The sequence below is a fragment of the Diabrotica virgifera genome, chromosome 2 (assembly GCF_917563875.1).
Source record: "Diabrotica virgifera virgifera chromosome 2, PGI_DIABVI_V3a".
NCBI classification, from domain to species: domain Eukaryota; kingdom Metazoa; phylum Arthropoda; class Insecta; order Coleoptera; family Chrysomelidae; genus Diabrotica; species Diabrotica virgifera.
Window position 1 is genome coordinate 180,549,571 of NC_065444.1, and position 25,511 is coordinate 180,575,081.

General features: G+C 32.2%; 1 long non-coding RNA gene across 1 annotated transcript in view; it reads right to left on the reverse strand.

The window, feature by feature from the left end:
* Positions 1–4,273: 4,273 nt before the first annotated feature.
* LOC114326506 (uncharacterized) overlaps positions 4,274–25,511 on the reverse strand; it is a 44,299-nt gene continuing 23,061 nt past the window's right edge. The window contains exon 4 of the long non-coding RNA XR_007696234.1: positions 4,274–24,426. This is a non-coding gene — a long non-coding RNA (uncharacterized LOC114326506). The remainder of the gene's footprint in view (positions 24,427–25,511) is intronic.

Consider the following 25,511-nt stretch of genomic DNA (forward strand, 5'->3'; position numbering starts at 1 on the left):
GGTGTATGCGTGAGGTCTGCAGACCCAATAGAAGCAGAGTTGCAGCTAATGAAATGTAGGTTCTTCGTCGTCAAATTCCAAATCGAATATTTCAATGTGAAATAACCAAAGAACGGAGCACTTTTCGGGGAAAATTTATTACAACTTTTTTAAAGTGTTTAAAAAAGGTTTATTTTTGTTTTTTAAAAAAACTTCTAACATTAAAAGTAAGTGAGTTACGCTCAAAATAGTGTTGGTCCCTTTTATTTTTTGGTAAAAGAATGGCGAAAATCACCCCTTAATTACCTTCTCAAATAAAATTAATCGTTACCGCTTTACAAGTTACTTTTCTTATGTATTGCTTATATTATCTATAAGTTTTATTGGTTCAAAGTGCTCAGTTTTTAAAAAAATTGGGTTTAAAATAAAACATTTTTTTTTTAATTTTGCAAAAAAAAATCGTAATTGTTTATGGAATTAACTTAAAAACAATTAGGAATACCAAAAATCTCAAAGAGTAATAAAATGTACGCTTTGCTTTTCTGAATATTTTTGATTTTTTGTTTTCTTGTTAGACAAAATTGGTTATGCTATGGCTGTTCAAAATTTGCCTAAAATCGTGATTAGTTACTCGTTCAAGCCATTTTAACTACAGCTTTTTCAAAACGAAGCACTTTGAACCGATGAAACTTACAGATCATATAAATAATACATAGACAAAGTAACTTGTGAAGTGGTAATGTTAAAACGTATATGTGATGTTAATTAGGGGTGATTTTCGCGATTTTTTTAGCAAAAAAATAAAAGGGACCAACAATATTTGGAGCGTAATTCACTTACTTTTAATATTACAGATTTTTTTTAAAACAAAAATAAACCTTTTTTTAAACACTTTAAAAATTTAAAATGAATTTTTCCCTAAAAGTGCTCCGTTTTTGGATTATTTCACATTGAAATATTCGATTTGAAATTTGACGAAGAAGAACCTACTTTTCATTAGCTGCAACTCTGCTTCTACTGGGTCTACAGACCTCATGTATACACAATATTTTTTTTAATTTTTGATGGGCTATATTTTTGCTAGGAATATTTTTTTCGCTAAAATATTTACTTTTTGTGTTATGTCCGAAAAACCGTCCAAAAACATGTTTTATTTTGTTAAACATGAACAAATGCACTTGCAAATAACTCGAAAAGTATTGACTTAGTGAAAAAACTCCATACGCTCTGAGCTTCGCTGGTGGCGCTCCTAGCGGATTACTAATTCAACTTTCACCGGTAATTTTTAAATGTATTATTTAATTGTTAGCGCTTAATATTTACAACGCAAAAAATTAATTAAATTGTAATCGATTTTTTTAAGATTTTGCTAATCATTTTGACGTTCTATTGATGAAATATTAATTCCTTACTTCGGATATTTCACAATTATCGTGTAGATGGCGCTAAATTACATATTACGGAACATTAAAACAACTTAAATTCAGTATTTAAAACGTAAGTACATTTAAAGTAAAAATATATATCACAGCTTTGACCAACTAATATTTTTTATAATTAATGTTTTTACTTTTAATTTTAAATTAATCACTTTGACATTTATGTCAAATTTCCGGTAAACGTTTACAGACTTGCCACTACTGGCGCTCGCGAATTTGTAAATATCCCCTCTACGTACGAGCTCACAGCGTATAGAAGAAAAGTTGTTTAGAATTAGTCATTTTATCCAATTCCGGTCTTATTTTGAATGTATTTTTTTCATCTTCGAGAGGGGGGTATTCCAGGGAATGTAAAATTGTAAACTTTTTCTTATATAATAATAGACAATTTCAACTAACTACTCCCAAATTTTCATCCTTCCTTTATTTTTTTGGGGTCAGATTGTTCTTTGATCGGGCTATAACCAATAAAAGCATTGACATGTCAGAACAAAATACATGCCAATAACATTGTTGATAGAGATGGAAAACTGATTATCACTGATTTGGATTTAGATAAAGTAGACAGAGGGATAAAAGACCCGAGCTTGAAACTAACGACGTAATTACAGGACCTGACAACTATGGACGAAATTGAACAAGCAATAAGATTAGCAAATTTCAGAAAACGACGGGATCAGATGAAATACCAATCGAAATTGTAAAGCTCTTTGAAAGTTCAGTTAAAAGGTTTCTCCTTCATCTTTTTAGTAAAATTAATGAAACTGGCTATATACCAACTGATGCTGAGGTTGCTGTCGCCTTTTGTGACGATACCTAAAAAAACAAATGCGAAAATATGTAGCGACTACCGAAACATAAGCTTGATATGAGTCATGTTTTAAAGATATTTTAACGAATTCTGCTCTCTAGGATGTATACCTAGTATATGTACATCCACCTAATACACCAACAACTTGATGATACATATTTTGGTTTCCGCAATAACCTGGGAACCAGAGACGCACTATTTTTAGTATTCAGGTTATGCTAGAGAGATGCAGAGATGTCGGACATCCAGTTTCGATGTATTTTATTGACTTTGAGAAGGCCTCTGATCGAGTAAAACATACTGAAATGATTTAAATTTTTCAGCAGGTGGGTATTGATAATAAAGACCTACGGATTATTAAAAAACATTACTGGCATCAACGGATTTTTAAAGAGCTATAAGACTGTCTAAATTAAATTTCGTAAGATCCCTTAGTTTTTCATTGGGACGGGTTTAAAAGGCTCGAATAAGGGGGTGTTTGCTGGTAAATAGAGGTTTTAAACAGCTAACTATTCACTGTAATGAGAATCTATGTACAGGATAATTTTAGTCATTAAAAATCTACAATTTAGTAGGTTATCATTTATTTCGTATCTTCAGTATTTTCTAAGATATTTTGAAGTAAAAGGTGAAAAATAACAAGTTGCAAAAAATCAATTTTTTTTAAACTCCAATTCTTCCAAAATTAGGCATTTTAAATAGGTCAAACTCCTTGAGTGTATTGATAATATAAATATATAAAAGGAACTACAGAAAGGTGAAGACCAATTTTGCATTAGGAAGGTAGTTAGGGGGTTGTTTTCACTGATTTTTTCGTAGATAAAAAAAAGTTACCGACATTTTTTTGATTATAAGTTGCTTAATTTTCATGCTATAAACTTTTTATTATTTTCTTCAAAAGATCTAATTGTATACTTGAAAAAAGATTATTTAAGTTTTCCTCGAAAATGCAAATTTTTCCCATTATTTGACTTTGAATATTTCAAATTATGCATTTGACGAAAAAAGCTAACTTTTAACATGCCGTATTTCGGTTTGCATTGGCCTTAAAGATATTATAGGAAAAGAATTTGGTTTGTGTTACTAAACGACACAATTTCGATACCTACAGTTTTTTTGGATTAATGCATATTTTTTGAGGTATTCCCTAAAAACCCTCTAAAAAAGTAGATTTTTTCGTCGAAAAACTGTTATTTTCAACCGCGAATAACTTGAAAAATATTAGTTTTACGAAGAACATGTAGAAAACATTTTTTTCTTAGAATTACATTTTGCATCGAATTACATGGTTAAAATTTAATAAAAAAATTCTCACCCCCGAGATGGAGTGGCAACCACCCCAAGGTTTTAGCGTATGATAGCGACATGATATATAAAATTATCCTTGGACTATTCCCTACCTTCTTTAAAAATTTCAAGTAAATCCATGCTGGACGAAAAAATTGCGAGCCAAAATGCTTCATTTGCTCAATCGACTATTGGGGCCGACCGACCGGCTCTGTCCCGTCATACAGCTGACCGACTATAATAACTTTTATTTATATTTAATTTAGAATGTGTGCACTGATTTTCAGCCTTAGTAAATGGAAACAATTACTTTCGTAGGAATGCAACTTTGATACCCTCTCAGTAACCCCTGTTCTACGTTTCGCTTGACCGACCGCAGTATGTTTCTCTACACACTCACAGTAATCAACTGTGAAAAATCTAGCTGTAGCAAATTCAAAGAGATTTTTCAGCGCTGCCTCTTGGTCTATCAACGTTATTCCCAACAATGATCTTTCCATTCTACGTTGCGTCACTTGTATATTTTTGTGAAGATATCCTTGTGAGAGTACCTTGTTTACTTTTTTCTGAGAGAATTTTCTGTCTCTCTGACATCATCATTTATATCTTTAAGCTGGAAAATTTTTTTCTACTTGAAAATAAAAACCTTCTTAGAAAAAAAATCGCTTAGTTAGTTAGTATAGGATGGGATAGGGCTGTGTAAATGTAAAGTGACAGTTTGCCAGTTGTTTTATGTGTTTAAAAAATTTAAAAAGTCCCTGTTTAACAATGTATATATTACTAATAATGTCAGAACAATAATGAAATAAATCACAAAATTCAATTCCTAAAAAAATTACGAAAAAATTATGAAATTTCTCAGAACGTTTTTTTACACAGTACTTTTAAGAACGTTTACAATTTTTGGCTTTTAATTTTACAATATTGAGTTATAATCTATGTATTTTCACAGCCAAACAATGCTCAGTAAAGGAGCATCTGAAACAGTAATTTTTCTGTTCTATATTTAGGTATGCATGGTACACACATACAGTACACATACCAAGAATATATAGATATCGATTACTAAAAAAATACAAAATTAAAATAAATAAGTAATAGTAACTACAAAATAAAAAATGCTTTATGTCCAAAAATAAAATCTTTACAAAAATTCAATCAAAATTTTCCACCTCATTTATCTACTCTTACATTGATTTAGCCTACTAAACTTTTAGAATTGACTAGAAAAAGCAAGGGCAGCGTTCATCCAAATGTCCAAGGTGTTCAAATTACACAATTTGAATTTAGAACTGAAACTCAGACTCCTCCGATGTTATATAATCTCCATCTTATTATCCATGGAGTAGAGTCTTGGAAGCAACAAGAAATGTGGACATATAGAATAATTCTTTAGATATCATAGATGGACAAAATATCAAATGCCAAAATACTCCAAAACTTAACAAAGAGAAGGAAATAGTGTGCACGGTAAAAAGAACAAAATTAGACTATTTCGGCCACATCACAAGAAATGAAACAAAATAATAATATACAACCTTGTAACCTGTTATAATGCATTTTGCAGGGAAAGGTGAATGGTAAAAGAAGCGTCGGAAGAAGAAGAATATATTGGTTCAGGAGCTTGAGGACCTGGTTTGCGACATCCCCTACAGGGCTTTTCAAGGCAGCAGCTAATAAGATTATCATTGCCAGAATGATTGCCAACATTCGTAACGGTAGGCACAAGAAGGAAAAGAAACTTTTAAGAGGGTTTAAAAATTATGAGCCATCGTAAAAAATCGTAACTAAGGTTGCCTTTAAAATATTTTCTCGTTTGGTAGGTTAGTCACTCCCATACAAGAATTCGGAATAATTATAACATGACTCAACTTCTTTCCAATTTTCTACTTACTTGAAAAAAAAACACACACATGCAATAAAAATAAGGTGATCTGAATCACTTTTAAGCCTCTTTGTGTAACTTGTATAACATAATTATACAAATACGTCATATATTTCAAAACTCGGAAAGGCCATCCAATAGAAGTTTTTAGAGGAAGCCTATGTTTAGCAGTGGACAATTATGGACTGGTAATGACGATTTTTGACTAATGTAGTGGAACTTATAAACAAGGTCGTTTAAAGTTAAACTTAATTTGCTTGTGTGTGGTCTCTTTTAAATATTTTCAAAGGTTGTGAAGGACATGGAATTGCTGAAAATGTGCAAACAAATTAAACTAACTACTTTAGAATCGAAAATACTAATACTAATGCCATTGCAATTTGTGGTAACGCAGGACTACCTTTGAGAATTTTGAGAATTAATTTACTCAAATAACTTTTAATACAGGCTGGCACGAATCTTACATCCAACAATAAAATTGTAAAATGTATGTACAGGAGCATCAAAAAAAATGAAAAGAGCCGACAGACTAAAGCACCTAAGTAAAAAAAATCGATTTTTCTTTTTGTACATGCACATGTCCATATATTTTTTCTCCACCGACTGACTCAAGAATACACGTTTATTTCACATTGCTTTTAAGTAGCCTACATTTTCAACCTTTCAATTCCTATAAATCTTTAGACGTTATAAATATTATGTGAAAAAGTACACCTGATATAAATATTAAGTTTTGCTGATTTATAGGCATGACTCATGACTAAAGTTGTTAGGTACCTCAATTGCTTGACATTATCGTCTTACTTGTTTAAGAATATACAGATATTTAAATTACTACTTAAAACATGTTTTGTCTACGGGCCTAGAGACTAAAACTTTTTGAATTTTGGTCAGGATGATGTCAGGAAAAAAGTCTGCTATAAAAAAAATGGATGGAAATACCTAGTTGCATTTTAAAGGGGATAAAATGCATATAAAAGTGAATAAACATGTCAAAATAAGTGTATTAACGGTCAGATTTTGCAACTCAGGGGTTTTTGGGGTTGCTGAAGATGAATACACCATCAGAACTGACCATCGGAGCACCTGGGGTCCAGATTCACTGCCAAGGCACGTCATCTGAAGTTTCGAGGATTTTCGGTACTAAATTGATGCAAACAGATTACTCGGGCTCTTTGGGGTCGCAGAACAAGAATACGCCGTCACAACCGACGCCTGGTGCACCTGGTGCACAAAACGACACAAAGATGTATCAAAATGATACTACCGCACGAGTGTATACATTTGATTTATTTAGAACAGTGTTTACCAAGTCCATCTTTGACTTATTCTGTAGCTTTTTGTAAACGTCAGTTGTGGAACGTCCAATTTGACCATACATGACAATAAAAAAGGAAGAGCAATATGTTATGTGTGGTATGAAACTATTGCTGCTCGATGACCTAATCAGATGCATCTTGTCTCTTTTCTTCTTAGGGTGCCTGTCCGTTCCGAACGTTGGCGATCATTCTGGCTATGATGACTTTGTTAGTGACTTGGCATCTTCTACAATTTTTCTCCATTCGTTCCTGTTTTTGCTTATGGTCTTCGACTCTCTTAGTTTTTTAGGTTTTTCGTAAATATTTCTAAAACTAACACTATTTAGCATAAACAACCTTTTATATCAAAATGTTCTACACTAAATTAGAAATAAAAAAGGCCCTATGCATAACCCTTCTAAACTAAACGGTTTCAAAGTTACGGAGGTAGTATAGTATAATTGGTTCAAAAAAGGCCAAACCTTAACATACAAAGTAAAAGTTCTCCTCCAACACCAAATTGTTCTATATGGTCCACATAATGTTCAGAAAAAAGTCACACCATTTTGAGCGTCCGCTTTGGGTGGGGGGGGGGGGGGGGGGGTAGATGGGGGAGAAGTCGTTAAGTTAGTAGTTTTTTTACGTTTTTCGTCAATATTTCTAAAACTATGCTTTAGCGTAAATAACTTTCTATACAAAAATGTTCTACATAAAATTTAAAACAAAAAAGGTCCTATACATAATTGTTATAAAGTAAACTTCCAGAGTTACGGAGGGTGAAAAGTGGAGGTTTTCGATACTTTTTATATTTTTTGGACAATTTATAATATTTTTACTGATTGAAAAAAATTTTCTTTAACAGAATTTGCTATTTCAGTGGCCGATGGTATGTTAGTGATAAGCCCTTAAAGAAACGTCAACCTGACCACCCAAAGTCATCATCAATTGCCCAAAAAATATACAAAGTATCGATAACCTCAACTTTTACCCTCCGTAACTCTGGAACCGTTGATTTTATAAGAATTATGTATCAGACCTTTTTTGTTTTAAATTTTATGTGGAACATTTTTGTACAAAATATTGTTTACGCTAAAGCATAGTTTTAGAAATATTGACGTTTAGAGAAACGTAAAAAAATACCAATTTATCGACTTCTCCCCCATCTCCCCCCAAACCGGACGCTCAAAATGGTGTAACTTTTTCCTGAACCATATGTGGACCATATAGAACAATTTGGTGTTGGAGCAAAACTTTTATTTTTGATGTCTGGGTTAGGCCTTTTTTTGGACCAATTATACTATACTACCTCTGTAACTTTGGAACCGTTCATTTTAGAAGGATTATGCATTGGACATTTTTTGTTTCAAATCTAATGTAGAACATTTTTGTATAGTAGGTTGTTCATGTTAAACCGCATAGTTTTAGAAATATTGACGAAAAACGCAAAAAACTACGAATTTACCGATTTCTTCCCCCTCTCCCCCCCCCAAACCCGACGCTTAAAATGGTGTGACTTTTTTCTGAACACTATGTGGACCATATAAAATAATTTGGTGTTTGGAGGGGAACTTTCACTTTGGATGTCTGGGTTATGCCATCTTTTTAATCAATCTTATCATCATACTATATAGTTCTGTCTAGTTTATCGATCTTCCTCGTGGTCTGCCTGATACAGGTCTCCATTTGGTAAGTTTCTTGATAGCGGCTTCTGGATTTCTCCTTTGTATATATCCCATCCATCTGAGTCTCTGTGCATTGATAAATCTGACGATGTGTTCTTCTTTCAGAAGTTCTCTTACTTCATTTTTCATGAGTTTTCTAAAATCCCCCGAATTAGTTTCCTCCCTAGGATCCTTAATCTTTCTTCCTCTTTCTGTGCCAGACATATTACTTCAGCACTATATATGATTACTGGTCTAATTGCTTTGTAAATTTTGAGTTTATTATTCTGAGAACCTAAGCTTCTTATCTTTGAGGAAGTTATTTTATTTCTAGTAGGTTCTGTTTCCTGCCTGGATTCTTTCATTAATTATGATGCTTTTATCGTTAGTTCGATCAACTAAGACCCCAAGATATTTAAAGTGTTCTACCTTTTCCGTTTCTACCTTTTCAGTGAAAAGGCTTTTAAGAAATATTGAATTATTTTTTTATGCAAATAGCTTTATTCAATTTTTGAAACTCTATAATTTTGACTTATGTGCTTTAGTCTGTCCACCCTGTACATAAGGTAGCATATTAAATTAATAAAGAAAAGGGAATAATCAGAATATTGCAGCATTTAAGGATGTCACGCATTTAATAATGCACAACCAAATTTTCTTTATGATGCAGCAGTATCAAAAGAGATATTCACTACCCTATGTAACTGGATAAAGCAATCCTGGAAAATATGCTGATCCTAAAGGTGAAAAAGTGACATTTATAGGCCCAGGATCTGTAGTTGGCATAGCAAGAAGTACAGCCAAAAGAACAATATCGGACTGGGTAGAGTTAATAAAACGTAACTACTGCTATGAACTATGAGGTAACTACTGGTATGAATATACATACATAATCGATTATCCTCTTATACCGTAAGGTGTCGAGGTGTCTTCTATACTCGTTATTCTCTGCTAACTTACGCCACTTTTTTCGGTCCCTAGCTATTCTTTGGCTTCCTGCCACGATTTTCCTCTATCCTGCAATATTTCCATCACACTGGTATTCCACGTTTTCCTTGGTCGGCCTCTCCTGTTTTTCCCTATCGGCCTCGCTTCCCATGTCATTTTAACCTATCTGCCGTCGTTCATTCTGAATAAGTGCCCAGTCCATTTTAATTTCTTTTCATGAATTTTTTACTTTAATGATTTTACTTTTAATTATCTTCTAATATCATCGCTACGTCTTTTATCGGTTCTCCCAGCTCCCGCCACTTTTCTTAAATACCTCATTTCCGCGGCTTGCAGTCTCTTTTCTTATTTGTCGTTCAATACCAATTCTCTGCTCCATATGTAGTGATAGGTATGTAAATTGTTTTAAATACTATCATTTTGGTTTTCCTTGTTATTTCTTTTTTATTTAGGAAGTTTTTATACAGCGAATGATATGTTCTTTTGGCTGATTTTATCCTGGTATGAACAAAAATTCTTAAATATTCGAAGGGCTTTATGGATCTACTAGAATGGATCTACTAGATATGAATAGGAGTGATCTGAGAATCATCGTGGATCTGTTAACAGGACACATGATGTCGCCTCAAGGGGCACATCACAAAATCGGACTGACAGAAAGTACAAATTGCAGATTCTGTCAGGTTGATGACTAGACGGCGAAACACGTTCTATTCAACTACCCACCGTTGGATAGGATAAAGCTCAATATATTTGAGCATTATCAAATCGAGCTCTACGACTTTGTAGAAGCGTCAACTAAGGCCATAATAAATTTTATTAAAAAGCCTGCGCTGAAGGGACTTTAACCTAGGGATGAGCCACAATAATAGGCCTCTTAGGTAGAGTGGAAGAATGGTTAAAGAGACTACTCATATTTAACCTAACTTAATCTAACCTAACCTATTCACAGTATGATCCAGAAAATAACACAGCTCGGATACATTAAAACCAAAACTCTTCAGTTAGGTACTCAGTCCGACTAAAGATATACAAAGTTAGTAACAAACGGAAAAGTAACAATACGATTTTTGAGCATGTCGAGAAGGCGTTAAATTGGAAACTCAATTCCACTGTAGAAAGTGTCAATAAATCGTACTCAAACCAAGAAGATGGTTTTGGATAAATACACTAATCCACACTAGCTGCTCTTAGTACCAATGCTGGATGGAGAGAAAATATGACGATTAACTGTCAACAACTACGAACCCTTAACTACTGAAGAAGTATTAAATATTATCAAAGACTTTCATGACTGAAAATCTCCTTGGCTAAACAAACGAATTTCAAAACTTTTGGTTTAGTCAATTTTCTGGTATTCGTAGGTACATTAATAGTCTAATGTGGTAATACGCAAAACTATGAAATATACAAGCAACCTGGAAACTCTGATATTTACTAATGTATCTTTATATGGAAAAAAAGTTTAGATAATTTAGTCTTACAAATTATAATAGATAAAGAAGGTAGAATATATTTACTTCATATGCTTTTTTGTATTTCTATAGATAATAATAAGTCGTCAGAGATTTGACCTTTAAAAGCCAACAAACAAGCTGAATTTCGTGAGAATGTCAATTTTGGGACCCCAAAAAAGATGAAAAAAAGTTTTCCACTCCTACATCCGGGCTTCTTCCCCTGAAATCCCCCTCGCAGGGGGGTGGAAATGGAAAACGTCGATTTACCAATAATCAGTACGCTATGCTGTAGAAAAAACGCTTGAAGCAACCTACGATTATTTTGAATGTCAATTACGCGCGCCATATCAATTTTTTAAATAAAATTTGTATCATCTTGGCGGTAAGAATTCGAATCTTTGGAATGCATTTTTACATTTTGCCGCAAATGATAACAGTTTCTATAAAAGTGTGAAATAAATAAACGTTGTGTAATTTTTGCCGTTTTTACGAACTTGATGGGATCAATAAAATTTATTACGTTCATTGACCGGCCACTGTATAATTTACATTGTTAGAGCCTTCTCTTAAAAAACTATAACGTTTAAAACTGATTATTTTTGATTGCATAATAGTAATTTATGAAACAGTTCGTGAAGTATGCTTTTTGCGAACGCACGCGATTTTTTGAGCGCTAGCGATAACGGAGCGAGTGCTATACATCGCGTAAGTTCGCAAAAGGTACTTCACGCACAGTTTCATACAATATTTTATCTACGATAAACAAATAAAAAAGCTATTACTCTTTGTCACTGGAATTCATTTCTATTCTACAATTTTTAGAACTTTGACATTTAAAAATTCCAACTACTTTCAAACCATAAAACTGTCAAAACTTTTGTTGTAATTCATTGCTCATATTGTCATCACCATGACAACGCGAAAGTTAAGGATTGTCACCATGACAACGCAAAAGATAAAAACAGTGCGAAAAAGTAAGTCCCATTTAAAATACATTGTTACTTCACGCACACTTTAAATCCTTCACGCACTGCTATCTATAATGACAGTTTTCACAAACTAAAAACTTATACATAATATGACATAGAGTAGATAAATATTTTTTGGGACGTTTTATGTGTAATGAACCGTTGTGTTAGAAACAACGCTTGAAGCAACCTAAGATTATTTTGAATGTCAATTACGCGCGCCATATCAATTTTTTAAATAAAATTTTTATCATCTTGGCGCTAAGAATTCGAATCTTTCGAATGCATTTTTACATTTTGCCGCAAATGATAACAGTTTCTATAAAAGTGTGAAATAAATAAACGTTGTGCGATTTTTGCCATTTTTTACGAACTTCATGGGATCAATAAAATTTATTACGTTCATTGACCGGCCACTATATAATTTATAGTTTAAGAGCTAGTGAACCCTCCGACTAAGGGTCTTCCTGTAAGTCTAGAAATTTGTATAGTGATAATTCATAGCACACCAAGGCTAAAAACCTTAACCTGGCATGGATCAGCCCTGCACGTGTATCTACCAGGTGAATTGAAAAGTGCATAGTTTAGGGGAAAATAAACTTTCTCCTGTAAGGTTTAAATTTAAGTATGTGTTTGAGTAAGTCATTTAGAAGAAATGTGCACAATGACAGGCGATTCTGAACAGCATAAGACCTTGCCAGGCGAGGGGAAAGATTAGAGATTTTTCCTAAAACTTTTTTTGCATAGAACAAAGTTTTTTTAGGTTTTTTGAATCATTCCAAAGGGTGTACAAAAAAATTTCTTCTTTTTGTCTAAATTAATTTAATAAAAAAATTTTTTTGTACACCCTCTATAAATAATTTTATTATTGTTTATATTACTCAATAGAGAATTAAATAACCTTTCAAATAAGCTATCACTCAACCCCTACTCTCATTTAAAAAATCATCGATTACGTCATCACGTCCAGATGGATGACGTCACTAGTATTATATATTGCCAAAAAGTCCTAATTTAAGAATAAAAATCGACCTGTCTGAGGATTTCTCTCCAAATTTGCCCATTCTCGAGATAATGAATATATGCAAACTCAAACGTTCTCACTTATACTACAGTGTCGCGCCCGCTTGTTTAGCAATTAAAAAACAAAGGGGTTTTCGATATTGTATTGCAAAAAACTCTTCGTGATTTAATCAATCAATGTTTAAAGAATATCTACCTACCTTGGCAACATTGAAATTTTCAGTTAAATGTCCGATTTAGGGTTAAAAATGGCCGATTTCGCAATTTTCAAAATTTTTATTCGTTTATATAACAAAAAGTATTAACCTAAGAGGAAATCTGTAAAGACTTTTTCTGTTTGGAATGATTCAAAAAACCTAAAAAAACTTTGTTCGATGCAAAAAAAATTAATTTTAGGAAAAACCTCTAATTTCTCCCCTCGCCTGGCAAGGTCTTATGCTGTTCAGAATCGCCTGGAATTGTACACATTTCTTCTAAATGACTTACTCAAACACATACTTAAATTTAAACCTTACAGGAGAAAGTTTATTTTTTCCCCAAACTATGCACTTTCCGATTCACCTGGTAGATACACTTGCAGGGCTGATGCCTGCCAGGTCATGGTTTTTAGCCTTGGTGTGCTATGAATTATCACTATACAAATTTCTACCCTTGCAGGAAGACCGTTATTCGGAGGGTTCACTAGCTCTTAGATTATTACATTGTTAGAGCTTTCTCTTACAAATCTATAACGTTTAAAACTGATTACTTTTGATTGCATAAATACGTTTTATCTACTCTATGTCATATTATGTATAAGTTTTTAGTTTGTGAAAACTGTCTTTATAGATAGCAGTGCGTGAAGGGTTTAAAGTGTGCGTGAAGTAACAATGTATTTTAAATGGGATTTACTTTTTCGCACTCTTTTTGACACACTTCCATATAATCAAATATCCTTAACTTTCGCGTTGTCATGGTGATGACAATATGAGCAATAAATTACAACAAAACTTTTGACAGTTTTGTGGTTTGAAAATAGTTAGAATTTTTAAATGTCAAAATTCTAAAAATTGTAGAATAGAAATTAATTCCAGCGACGAAGAGTTACAGTTTTTTTATTTGTTTATCGTAGATAAAATATTGTATGAAACTGTGCGTGAAGTACTTTTTGCGGACTTACGCGATGTATAGCACTCGCTCCGTTGTCGCTCGTGCTCTAAACATCACGGGCGTTCGCAAAAAGCATACTTCATGAACTGTTTTATAAATAACTATTTTGAAATGATCTAACTTCAGCTATAATTTACATCCAATACTGTCTTCGTGGAAGCTTTTCCCGTGACATGAGGTCATTTGTAATGTGAAGTTTAAATTCAGCGTTTTTTAGTAGTTTAGTCAGTTTTAAATTCAGCGTATATGTATTTCTTGCCAAAACTTAAAATCGAAGGTTCATGTCTTAAGTTGTGAATATTGGACTCTAACAATGGAAATCCTATAGCGACCGCTCAAGAAATAGCAACAATCAATCAACCTTTATTTCTTTAACAGTTATATAGAAACTGACTTCATTCGCGGCAAAATGAAATAACTGCATATAAGAGCTGCACTCTTCATCTTTAAAACGTATTTTGTTTTTGATCGATAGGATATAGAATTTTATTTAAAAAAATTGATTGCACGCTCGTAACTGACATTAAAAATCGTCGGTCGTTTCAAGCGTTGTTTATGAGACAACCGTTGATTCTACACAAAAAAGCGGTAATAAACATTTTTGTTCAAAATGATCTCATCTACATTTTTGTGGATAATTTTTTTCTACTGCGTACAAATTCTTGGTAAATCAATGTTTTCAGTCACCCCCCTACTACGATGAGGGTTTCTTGGGGAAGCACCGGGGTAGGAATGACAAACATTTTTGGACGTTTTTTTGGGTCCCAGCGAATTTTCAGCAACATTTAGCTTGTTTGTATGGTTTTAAGAGGTTCAGAGGCATTTTCGTCTATGACTACTGTACTATAAATAAAGCAATGTCAGCCTACCAATCTGAGATGCCACTTATAGGTCTGGATCCCGCGTATGAAAAAAAAGTTGATTAATAGCAAGCTGAAAATTTGTTAATAGCTTAAGGGTGTCTAGTCGGACAAACTTTGATATATGGGAACACTGGAACAGGGGAAGTTTTAATTGTGGTACAGGTTAAAATTTTGGAACGGTCAGATCACGAAAACGGCACATGTATTTTGTTCGACAGGACAGACTTAAACTCTCCGAACAGAGATTAAACTCTCATGCAAAAATCAGACTGCTATTTATCACCAAATGGGCGTTTTAATGAGTGGAACATGTAGAATATGTCAAATGACAGGTGATAAATAGCAGTCTGATTTTTGCATGAGAGTTTAATCTCTGTTCGGAGAGTTTAAGTCTGTTCTGTCGGACAAAATAAATGTGCCGTTTTCGTGGTCTGACCGTTCCAAATTTTTAACCTGTTCCACAATTAAAACTCCCCCTGTTCCAGTGTTCCCATATATCAAAGTTTATCCGACTAGACACCCTTAGGCTATTAACAAATTTTCAGCTTGCTATTAATCAACTTTTTTTTTCATACGCGGGATCCAGACCTATTACTAATAAATTTTTAACCAAATAATAAAAACTGATTTAATATATAGGGTGTCCCAAAAGTAACGGAACGGTCTAATATTTCTCGAAATAAACGTGGTATCGAAGAACTGAAAAATACGTGTTCAAATTTTCAAAAATCTATCGAATGACAAAAAACACGACCCCCACTCTACCTCCTAGAGGTGGGGCGGGGGTAACTTTGAAATCTTAAATGGAGGCCCCAAGTTTTATTTCACATTTTGATTCCTTACGTAAAAGTAAATAACTTCTATTAAAGACATTTTTTTGAACGGCGCTATAATCGAAAAAGAAAATACATTTATTCTGATGTCATAGGTAAATAATAGAAACGGTCTATAATATCTAGAGAAATGCACATCCAAAGGAAAAACAAAAAAAATACGTATTTAATATTTTTCAAAAAACTGTCGAATGGCACCAAACACGGCCCCCCACTCCACAAGCTGGAGGTGGGGTGGGGGTAACTCTAAAATCTTAAATAACAATCTCCATTTTTTATTGCAGATTTGGATTTGTCATGAAAAATTAAGCAACATTTGTTCGAAACAATTTTTAGAATTGTTGATAGATGGCGCTAATAAATAGACTTTTTCCATTTATAGCGCCACCTATCAACAATTCTAAAAAATGTTGTAAATAAATGTTACTCAATTTTTGATGATTAATCCAAATCGGTAAAAAAATATAGGTTGCTATTTAACATTTTAAAGTTAACCCCCACCCCACCTGTAGGGGGTGAGGTAGAGGGTCATGTTTAGTGTTATTCGATAGGTTTTTGAAAAATATTATACACATATTTTTTGGTTTTTCATTTGAAGGTATCTCATCTCGAGATATTAGAGCGTTTTTATAATTTAGCCATGGTATTACAATAAATTGTTTTTTCCGATTATAGCGCCATCTATCCACAATTCGAAAAAATGTCTCAAATAAAAGTTGCTTACTTTTACAGAAGGAATCTCTGGATTAAAAACTGGGGGTTTCTATTTAAGATTTTAAAGTTACCCCCCACCCAACCACCAGGGGATGGAGTGGGGGATTGCGGTTGGTGTCATTGAATAGATTTTTAAAAATTATTTAAAACTTGTTTTTCAGTTTTTCGCTCCGATGTTTAGTTTACGAAATATTCGACCGTTCTGCTACTTTTGGGGCACGCTGTATAATACCGGGTGTCCACTTATATTTTTCCCCATTTTAACTGCCTATAACTTCTAAACGGATCAAGATAGAAATATGCGGTTTTCGCTGAAATGTTTTATTTTAGTAAAAGTTTTGTCTGAATGGATTAAATTTTTTATATTTTTATATCGCTTTCAAATATGAAAATAAAAATGGCGGATATTTGAAAAAAAAAAACGTTGTTGACTTTTTTTTAATGGAACACCCAGTATATATTTTTTTGTAAATTGAAAGAAATGTCATTAACCTATCCAGCGATATAAAGTTTTTAAAAACCTGTTGTCAAATCACTGAGTAATTAATTTTTAAAATGAGAGGTGCAACGTGGATATCACATATCTAAATACCATAACGAAGCAAATTGATATTATGTTATGTGATTTCCACATTGCATCTCTCATTTTAAAAATTAATTGCTCAGTCATTTGACAACCGAGTTTAAAAAATTTGATATCGATGGATAGGTAAATGACCGTTTTTTTCAAGTTACAAAAAAGTATACTGGGTGTTTTAATAAAAAAAGTTAACAACGTTTTTCTTTTAAATCCGCCATTTTTTATTTAAAAGCGATATAAAAAATGGTCATTTACCTAAAAACTTGAAAAACTGAGCAATTAATTTTTAAAATGAGAGATGCAATGTGAAAATCACATAACATAATATCAATTTGCTTAGTTATGTTATTTAGGTATGTGATATCCACGTTGCACCTCTCAATTTAAAAATTAATTACTCAGTGATTTGACAACTGATTTTGAAAAACTTTATATCGCTCGATAGGTGAATAACCTTTCTTTCAATTTACAAAAAAATATACTGGATGTTCCATTAAAAAAAAAGTCAACAACGTTTTTTTTCAAAAATCCGCCATTTTTATTTTCGTATTGAAGAGCGATATAAAAAATTCAATCCATTCAGACAAAACTTTTACTAAAATAAAACATTTCAGCGAAAACCACATATTTCTATCTTGAGCCGTTTAGAAGTTATAGGCAGTTAAAATTGGGGAAAATATAAGTGGACACCCATTATAGAAATTGAATTATAAACATTTACTTCCAGATTCAGATTGAATAAAGCGTTTTCAGCATTTGTACTGCCATATTAAAATTAAAAATTCAAGATTATCATTCAAATAATGAATGTACCCAAAGTTTAAAATCAAGTTATACCCCAGGAAAGGAAGCCGAAGAATCACTTAAAAAACTAAAAATTACTGATCGCTATTTTTTAACTGAAATATCTGTGAGAAGTCAAGAGAAAATGCCTACCATCTCGTGGGTATTGAAATTTTTTCTTCTTCATGGTTTTTTATTAACATTTAAGCAAAAAGCGACTTTTTCATTCATTTCAATTTGTAAAAAAACTACGAATTGTATAGGAAAACGTTCAACAGATGACTTTCTTGAATATACTTGGTCTTTGAAATGATATTTTCTAAATTAAAAAATGTTTAACAAAAAGCAAATTGAAAAATTTGAAACATATTTTCATGATATGAGCTTTTATGTAGTTACTACCACAGCTTTACTTAACAAGCCATGAAGTTAAAACTTGGCAACATCTAATGGTAGACTGTCATGGTGGTTAAGTCTGTCAGTTCTCATTTGTTGGTAAACAATAGCCACCATATTTACAGGGAAACTGAAAAATTTTACAGTATTTCTTGCTACAAATTATAAAGATCTTCCAAAGGTATGTTATTAGGTAAGATTATTCTAGTTCAAACAGCTTGTTTTTTGCAGTAAAGGAGAGACAACTGGAGCAGATTACTATGATTATTTGCAAAGGGATGGTTTGTGCTTAGCAAAGGATTCAGTAAAATTTATTTATTATCACCTTTGTTTAACATTTGAATTTATTATTAACAATCATCATCATCATCAGTAGCTCGACAACCTTTTGGGTCCTGGCTTGTTCTAGGATTTTCCGCCATTCTGTTCTGTTCCTTGCTTTGTTCTTCCAGTGGGTAATCTCAAGTGTTTTCAGATCTTGTTCCACTTGTTCCATGTATCTAAGTTTGGGTCTTCCCTTTGACCTTCTACCTACTGGTGTTTGCTTCATTATGTGTTTTGGTGTTTCGGTCTTCAACATTCGTTCAACATGGCCCATCCAGCGCAGACGTCCGATCTTTATGGATGTTATGACGTCGGGTTCACTGTATGCTGCGTGTAGTTCAAAATTATATCTTCTGCGCCATACGTCATTTTCTTTCACCCCCTTATATATGTGTCTAAGGATTTTTCGTTCAAACGTACCTAATAAGTTCTCATCGCTTTTCGTCAGTGTCCATGTCTCTGATCCATATATAAGGACCGGTTTTATCAGGGTTTTGTATATTTTGCATTTGGTTTTTCTCGTGATGTTGTTAGATCTTAGATATTTAATGAGTTCATTAAATGTTTTATTAGCAATATGTATTCTTCTCTTAACTTCTTCGCTGACATTGTTATCTGCGGTAACCAGTGAACCTAGATATGTAAATTTTTTTACGCTTTCGATGTTATAGTCTCCTATTTTCAGATTCTGTAGGTTTCTTTGGCCTGTCGATTTGCTGGCCTTCATGTATTTGGTTTTTATTTCATTAATATTTAGGCCACTGTTTTGTGCCGCTCTTTCTATAGCATTAAATGCTTCTATCATTTCTCTTTCGCTTCTAGCTTTTCTAGCTATGATATCAACATCATCTGCAAATGCCAACATTTGTACACTTTTTGTTATTACTGTTCCTCTGGGGTTGACTTTTGACTCTCTAATTATTTTCTCCAATGTGATGTTGAATAGAATACAGGATAGGGCATCTCCCTGTCGTAGGCCCGTTCTAACATGGATTGTATCTGTTAGTGCGTTTTCAATTCGAACCCTGCTTTGTACTTTAAGTGTTTCTTTTACTATTCCAATGAGATGAGTTGGAATATTAAACTCTTTCAGAGCATTGATCAGAAATTCTCGATTCTACTTTCCACTGGGGTTGGTTACCCAATCTCCGGAAGGGTTGCTCAGGTTTACCAGGGTCCACCCGTGTGACTAAGTCACACTTCTTGGAGGTGAGCATAGGAATTGAGTAGGAGTGGCTAGAGGTGTTATGAGCAAGCGACACCTTGTATGTATTGCGCATCACTACTCCTTTGAACCCCTATTATTAACAATCCCAATCTTAAAAAATTATTTTTGCAAAATAATTATTGTCACCTGCGGTGTTATTATCATCTTTGGTAATGAAAAGTTTACAACAGCATGAAGGGTTTAATTTAACATTTTAATTTTAGTGTGAATGTGGGGAAAATGCCTTCAAAGTTTATTCTACTGTTATAAAAATTATGCGTAATATTGTTTTAGATAATTATACAAAAATAGCAGCCATCAAAGTAATGAATCTTCAAAAAAGTATAAAAAGAAAAATAACGATTAAGGGCGATAACAAAAAAGAAAGTTATCTACTCTAAACCCCAACAATGCACATCAAACATTGTGAGCAATTGTTTTTATAGTTATTTCTAGCGATATTTTGTATATAATTTAAAATAAGATATTATTTATTTAAAATAAAGTATATTACACATATTCTTGTCATTGTTTTTTTTTTGTATAATAACAGTTACTTACAAAGAATTACTTTTAATTTGATTTTGTAAAACCTTCTAGTTAATACATTTTCCTGTTTGACTCAAAAATTACTATAAATTTTACTTGAATTTGTATTTTAAAGTCGTGGTTTCGAAAGCGGTAGTCCGAAAGGCAGACTGCCGACGTCATCAATTGCGACGTTGCGTTTTTCTCTTCATGGTTTGTAAAGTAAAGGTGGCTGTGTTACTACCTATAATTTATGTGTCAAAGATGAATCTGATCGGTTGAGTAGTAAACAATTCTATTATTTGTTGTAAATAATATAATTAAGTATCTGAGTGTTATTAAGTATCTCGGACATGTGATGCGGGGCGAGAAGTATGATGGTATCCTGCGACTCATAATGCAAGGAAAGCTAGATGACAGAAGAAACATCGGAAGAAGACGATTTTCATGGCTGAAGAACCTGAGAGAATGGTTTGGCTGCAGCTCAAAACAACTATTTAGAGCTACTGCCTCAAAAATAAAAATAGCTATGATGATTGTCAACCTCCGTAGCGGAGATGGCACCTGAAGAAGAAGAAGATTATTTGTTTATTCCATTTGAGACAAAAAGATCATTTTCAAATGGCTGTAAAGGTGCTTTGTTAATATTTAGAAGGGCTCTCTTGATTTTCTTCTCTTCGTAAAGTCTATCTCCTTATATTATGGATATTACCTGAGGGCGCCACATACGTCTTTCAGCGCTCATTTAATACGTTCAATTTTTTTTATCCCCCATTATACATAATTTTGAGATCAAAACTTTTATTCCACTATTATTTTTAATTAAAAAAAGTATACTACATTCATCTCGCTAAACTCAACTGTTTTTGAAATAAACGCATTTTAAATCTACGATGCAAATTTCAATTTTTTGCATTTCATTGTAGTTACTAAAAACCATTTGACATATCCTTGTTATAATTGACAAAAAGTGTAGATACTGTACACCCTACTAAATTATGTTAAACAAACGTTTTTGGCTATTAACAGTGGCGTACGACGAAGGAAAGACCCTTACCATATTCTACGCAACTGGCGGGATTGCTATTTTAGTGCATTTTTGGATTCTCTAATACTTTCTATGTAAATAAGGTACGCTTCTTTCGTAACGATAATGTCATTAGTTTTCGAGATATTTGAAATTTAAAACAAAGTGGCATAATACATTAATCAAAATAACTGTGCCGTTTCATTTTTAACTTCAAATATCTCGAAAGCTAATGACTGTATCGTTATTAATGAACAGTACATTATTACATACAAAGTACTGGCGGATCTAAAAATTATATCAAAGTAGCTGTACCGTCAGTGGCGTAGAATTTGGGAAGGATCAACCATTCACTTTTCTCTATCGTACGCCTCTGCTAGTAGCCAGAAACGATTATTTAATATAATTTAGTATGGTATATAACTGTATAGTACCGACACCTCCTGCCAAGTATGATGAGGATGATAATAATATGTCAAATAATTTTAAAGTACCTGGTAAAAGTCGTCGCCTCAAAACAACAGTAGCTAGGATATGTAAAATAATTACACTTTTATAAAAAAGAATTTTTGTATAATAAAACCTTTTTATTATTTTTATAGGAAAGAATATAAAATAATTTAACGATAAACGATTTAACGATAACAAGCTTAAAATTACAAGAATTTCACTCTAATAAAAAAATACTTTTTATAATATCACGGTTTTGTTATTGTACATCTAGGACACAACATGTTTGGAAAGAATAATTAACTTATAAAATATGAATTTTTAGTAGGTGTACTAATTGTTATTTCTAATTATGATTCGAAAAACTACACTAGTATAAAATAGTATTTTTTTATAGTACCACGGTTGTTTAAAATGGTATATATAATTTTAAGTATATAAACTTTTAATTATTTAAAAATGAATATAACCATTTTAAATTTCGTTGCAAAACGAAAATACAGCCGAACCATATTCTAGTCCAATCAGAGAGTGCAGCAAGCACCTCTACCGGTTTCGAAACTAATTAGTCTCTCATCAGGAGGCACATATGCTGCTCTCCCTGATTCCCTCATCTTCCTTAGTCTCAGCATCCGTATGGCTTGCAAATTGTAGAAGCCTAGGAGGTGTAACCTCCGAGATAGTAATAAAAGTTAATAACAAAAATTGTAGCCAACTTTGATTACAGGTTGATAATCAGTAATCGTAAATTATAAGTTTTAGACAATTATTCAGTAATGGGTTACTTAAAATTTGGAAAGATTTAGACCCGTAATTATTAATAATTTTGCTGTGAAAAATGAAAATATCTCGAAAAACTAATAAATTTATACATAGGGAATGTTATACAAAAATTATAGTATTGTAATGGTACTTTTCGATAATGATATAAAATACAGGGTGTTCTAACGAAAATTTTGACAATAAATAAAAAAATATGACGTCAACAAACCATTGACCTTGTGCTTGCTTTTATTTATACAGGTAGTTAAACTTGTTACGATTTTCATATAAAATTGGTTATAACTTTGTAAATACCCCGTATAACATACCAAACATTTACATTTTTGTAATCGAAAAGTTACGAAGATTTCGAATATAAAATAAAATACAGGGTGTTCTATTAAAAAAAACATAAATTTTGTCTGTCACTATGTTATCGAACACCCTGTAACACTCTAACTAATTTTGTAATGTGAAGCTCAAAGTTCGCTACAATTTTTGTTATTAAGTTTTATCGCTATACATTATTATAACGGATCTACGGAGCTTCACCCCACTAATTATTAATCACCCTGTATAATAGCAGTAAAATATTGCATTGTTAGCTAGTTCTAAGCTATCCTGAAAATTGCAGGTGTCTAGGTAGCCTAGAACTATTTTTAAAATGGATTACAAAATTTGCGCAGTCTGTGACACCAACCAACCCAAGTATATAAAAAGGTTTTAAAAATGACTTTTGTGATTTCCATGTCAAATGATTCGAAATAAACCCTTATAACTGATATTTTATAGAATTAATGAAATTAATTAGAATTTTAGAATTAGATGTAAAGGTATAATTTGTATATTAGTAAGTATGTAAAACTAGATATGTTAAGTTGGTAGATTAAAGTTGCAACCTTTCACCATTGTATGGTAGAAGGGATATGATATGTCAACTTTTGCACTAAGGTAAGTTAGCTTAATTCAAACCATTTTAACCTCAGGAAACTAAGGTTAAGGAAGGTTAAGCTATAGCCCATCCGTTACCAAAAATCCTGTATAGTAATTTCACAAATATTTAGTAAGTATATTGTGAAATATGTTTTAAATATTTTTATTATTTATTTTAATAATTATAAACAATTGAAAAAAAGTTTATATGTAGATACACATTTTTTAATTTAGTTAAAGATGTTCTTGGTTAAAGAGCAAGTATTTTCAATAAAGTCATCTGTTGAACGTTCTCATCTAAAATTCGTAGCTTTTCAGAACATTGGCATCAATGAAAAAAGGCAATTTTTGCTTAAATGTTAATAAAAAACCTTGACGCAGTAGAAAGTTCGATACCCACGAGGTACGCCTTTTCAATTAACTTTCCCCAGATTTTCCAGTAATAGTGGTCAGTAATGTTTCAATTTTTGAATGCTTCGATTCCTGAAGTATTAGAGTTTTACACAAGTTACCCAAATAAAAGATAATAAAGACATAATTTTATATTTTATGCTTTCATTGAATAATTGATATATTCCGCAAAATAGTTTATATTTCGAAAACACTTATTCCGTGTCACTTCGGAAGAAGATGCATAATAGAATTACACCAAACTGTTAAGCTAAACATTTTAGCAGGTTACTTAAAAATCACATTGCTCAAATACTGGATACGATTTAATATAATATAGGAACTAATCATTTTTAATTATTACAAATTTTTTTTTAATAATCACATATTATGCTTTGGCAGTAATTGCTTATTGACTTAACACAAGTCATTTTCTGCAAATTAAATTGTTAAAAATCTCTCTAAACGTGTTTCTCTTTAAATTGGAATACATCTATAGATAGCTAGAATAAGTAAGAAATAAAAATTATTTAAAATAATACTCAATTGTAACTAATTTATAGTCGTCTATCAAATTTTTGTTCCAATATTTTAGTCTTAGATCATTACTGGAAAGCTGTTAACTAGAGAGTCAATTTTTATTATAATTACTTCTCCATCTCATTGACGTATTCCAAAGTAACTTTTTGTTGAACTTGAGACAGTGTTGAAAGTGGTATAAGTGGAGAACTCTAAAAATTAAAGAAATTGGATTAAAAAAGGCTTACATAAATGTAAATCATAGAAAAAACAGATAAAATGTTAAAGAGCTGGTTTTAGGTTATACACAAAATTTATAGTCTAAGGAAGTAGTCAAAATAATTTTTTTTATTAACAATGGAGTCTATGTAGTTTTTACTTGCGGAAAAAATCTAACAAAATATAACTTTTTTTAATTCCATAAATAATATTATCAAAAAGTTCTACTCCAAAAGTGGGTACTTAATTTGTTATTAAACAAATTATCTGCAAAATTAGTTGTTTTTAAAATTACCTACCAAAAAAATATTTTTCTATACAGTCTGTTACAACGAAAATTTGACCCCCCCCCCCAGAAACTCAGAAACCAACAGCTTCTTCAAAATTTAAAAAAACACGTCAATTTTTAATTGGAGGGGGCGAATTTTCATGCAAAATTCATGCCCTCAAAATAAATGTAACCCCCTATTGCCCCGCATCGACCCCCACTTTTTTTTAAATAGCGTGGTCGAGTGGCACAACATTTAAAGGGTTATTTTTTTCTCTAAACGACGCTTTATTTTCTTCTAATTTACGTAATAAGTTTGAAGATAATTTTGGACTTAACAAATCTATTATAAATTAGTTAAATCCAAAATTATCTTTAAAGTTATTCCGAAAAAAAAATAGAGGGTTCTGTGGAGAAAAAAAATATCTTTCAAATGATGTGGAACTCGACTACACTTGCTTTAAAAAAACTGGTGGTTGATGTGGGGCAGGGAAAGGGGGACGGATTTTGCATGAAAATTCGTCACCCTTTCAATACAATTTGGCATGTTTTTTTTTTAATTCTGAAGAAACTCTTGGTTTCTGAATTACTGAGTGTGGGGTCAAATTTTCGTTGGAACACTCTGTATGTATTTTTTATGTACTTATTTTAGTAATTTTATTTTTCTCTTGCATAGTAGTAATATTAGAGATTAACTTAGTATATACAGGGTGAGTTTTTAGTGCGGGATCGGTCGATAACTCCATTATGGTATAAAATATCGAGAAAAGTTATTTAAAAAAAATGTAGGCAATGGTATTCTCCACGCTT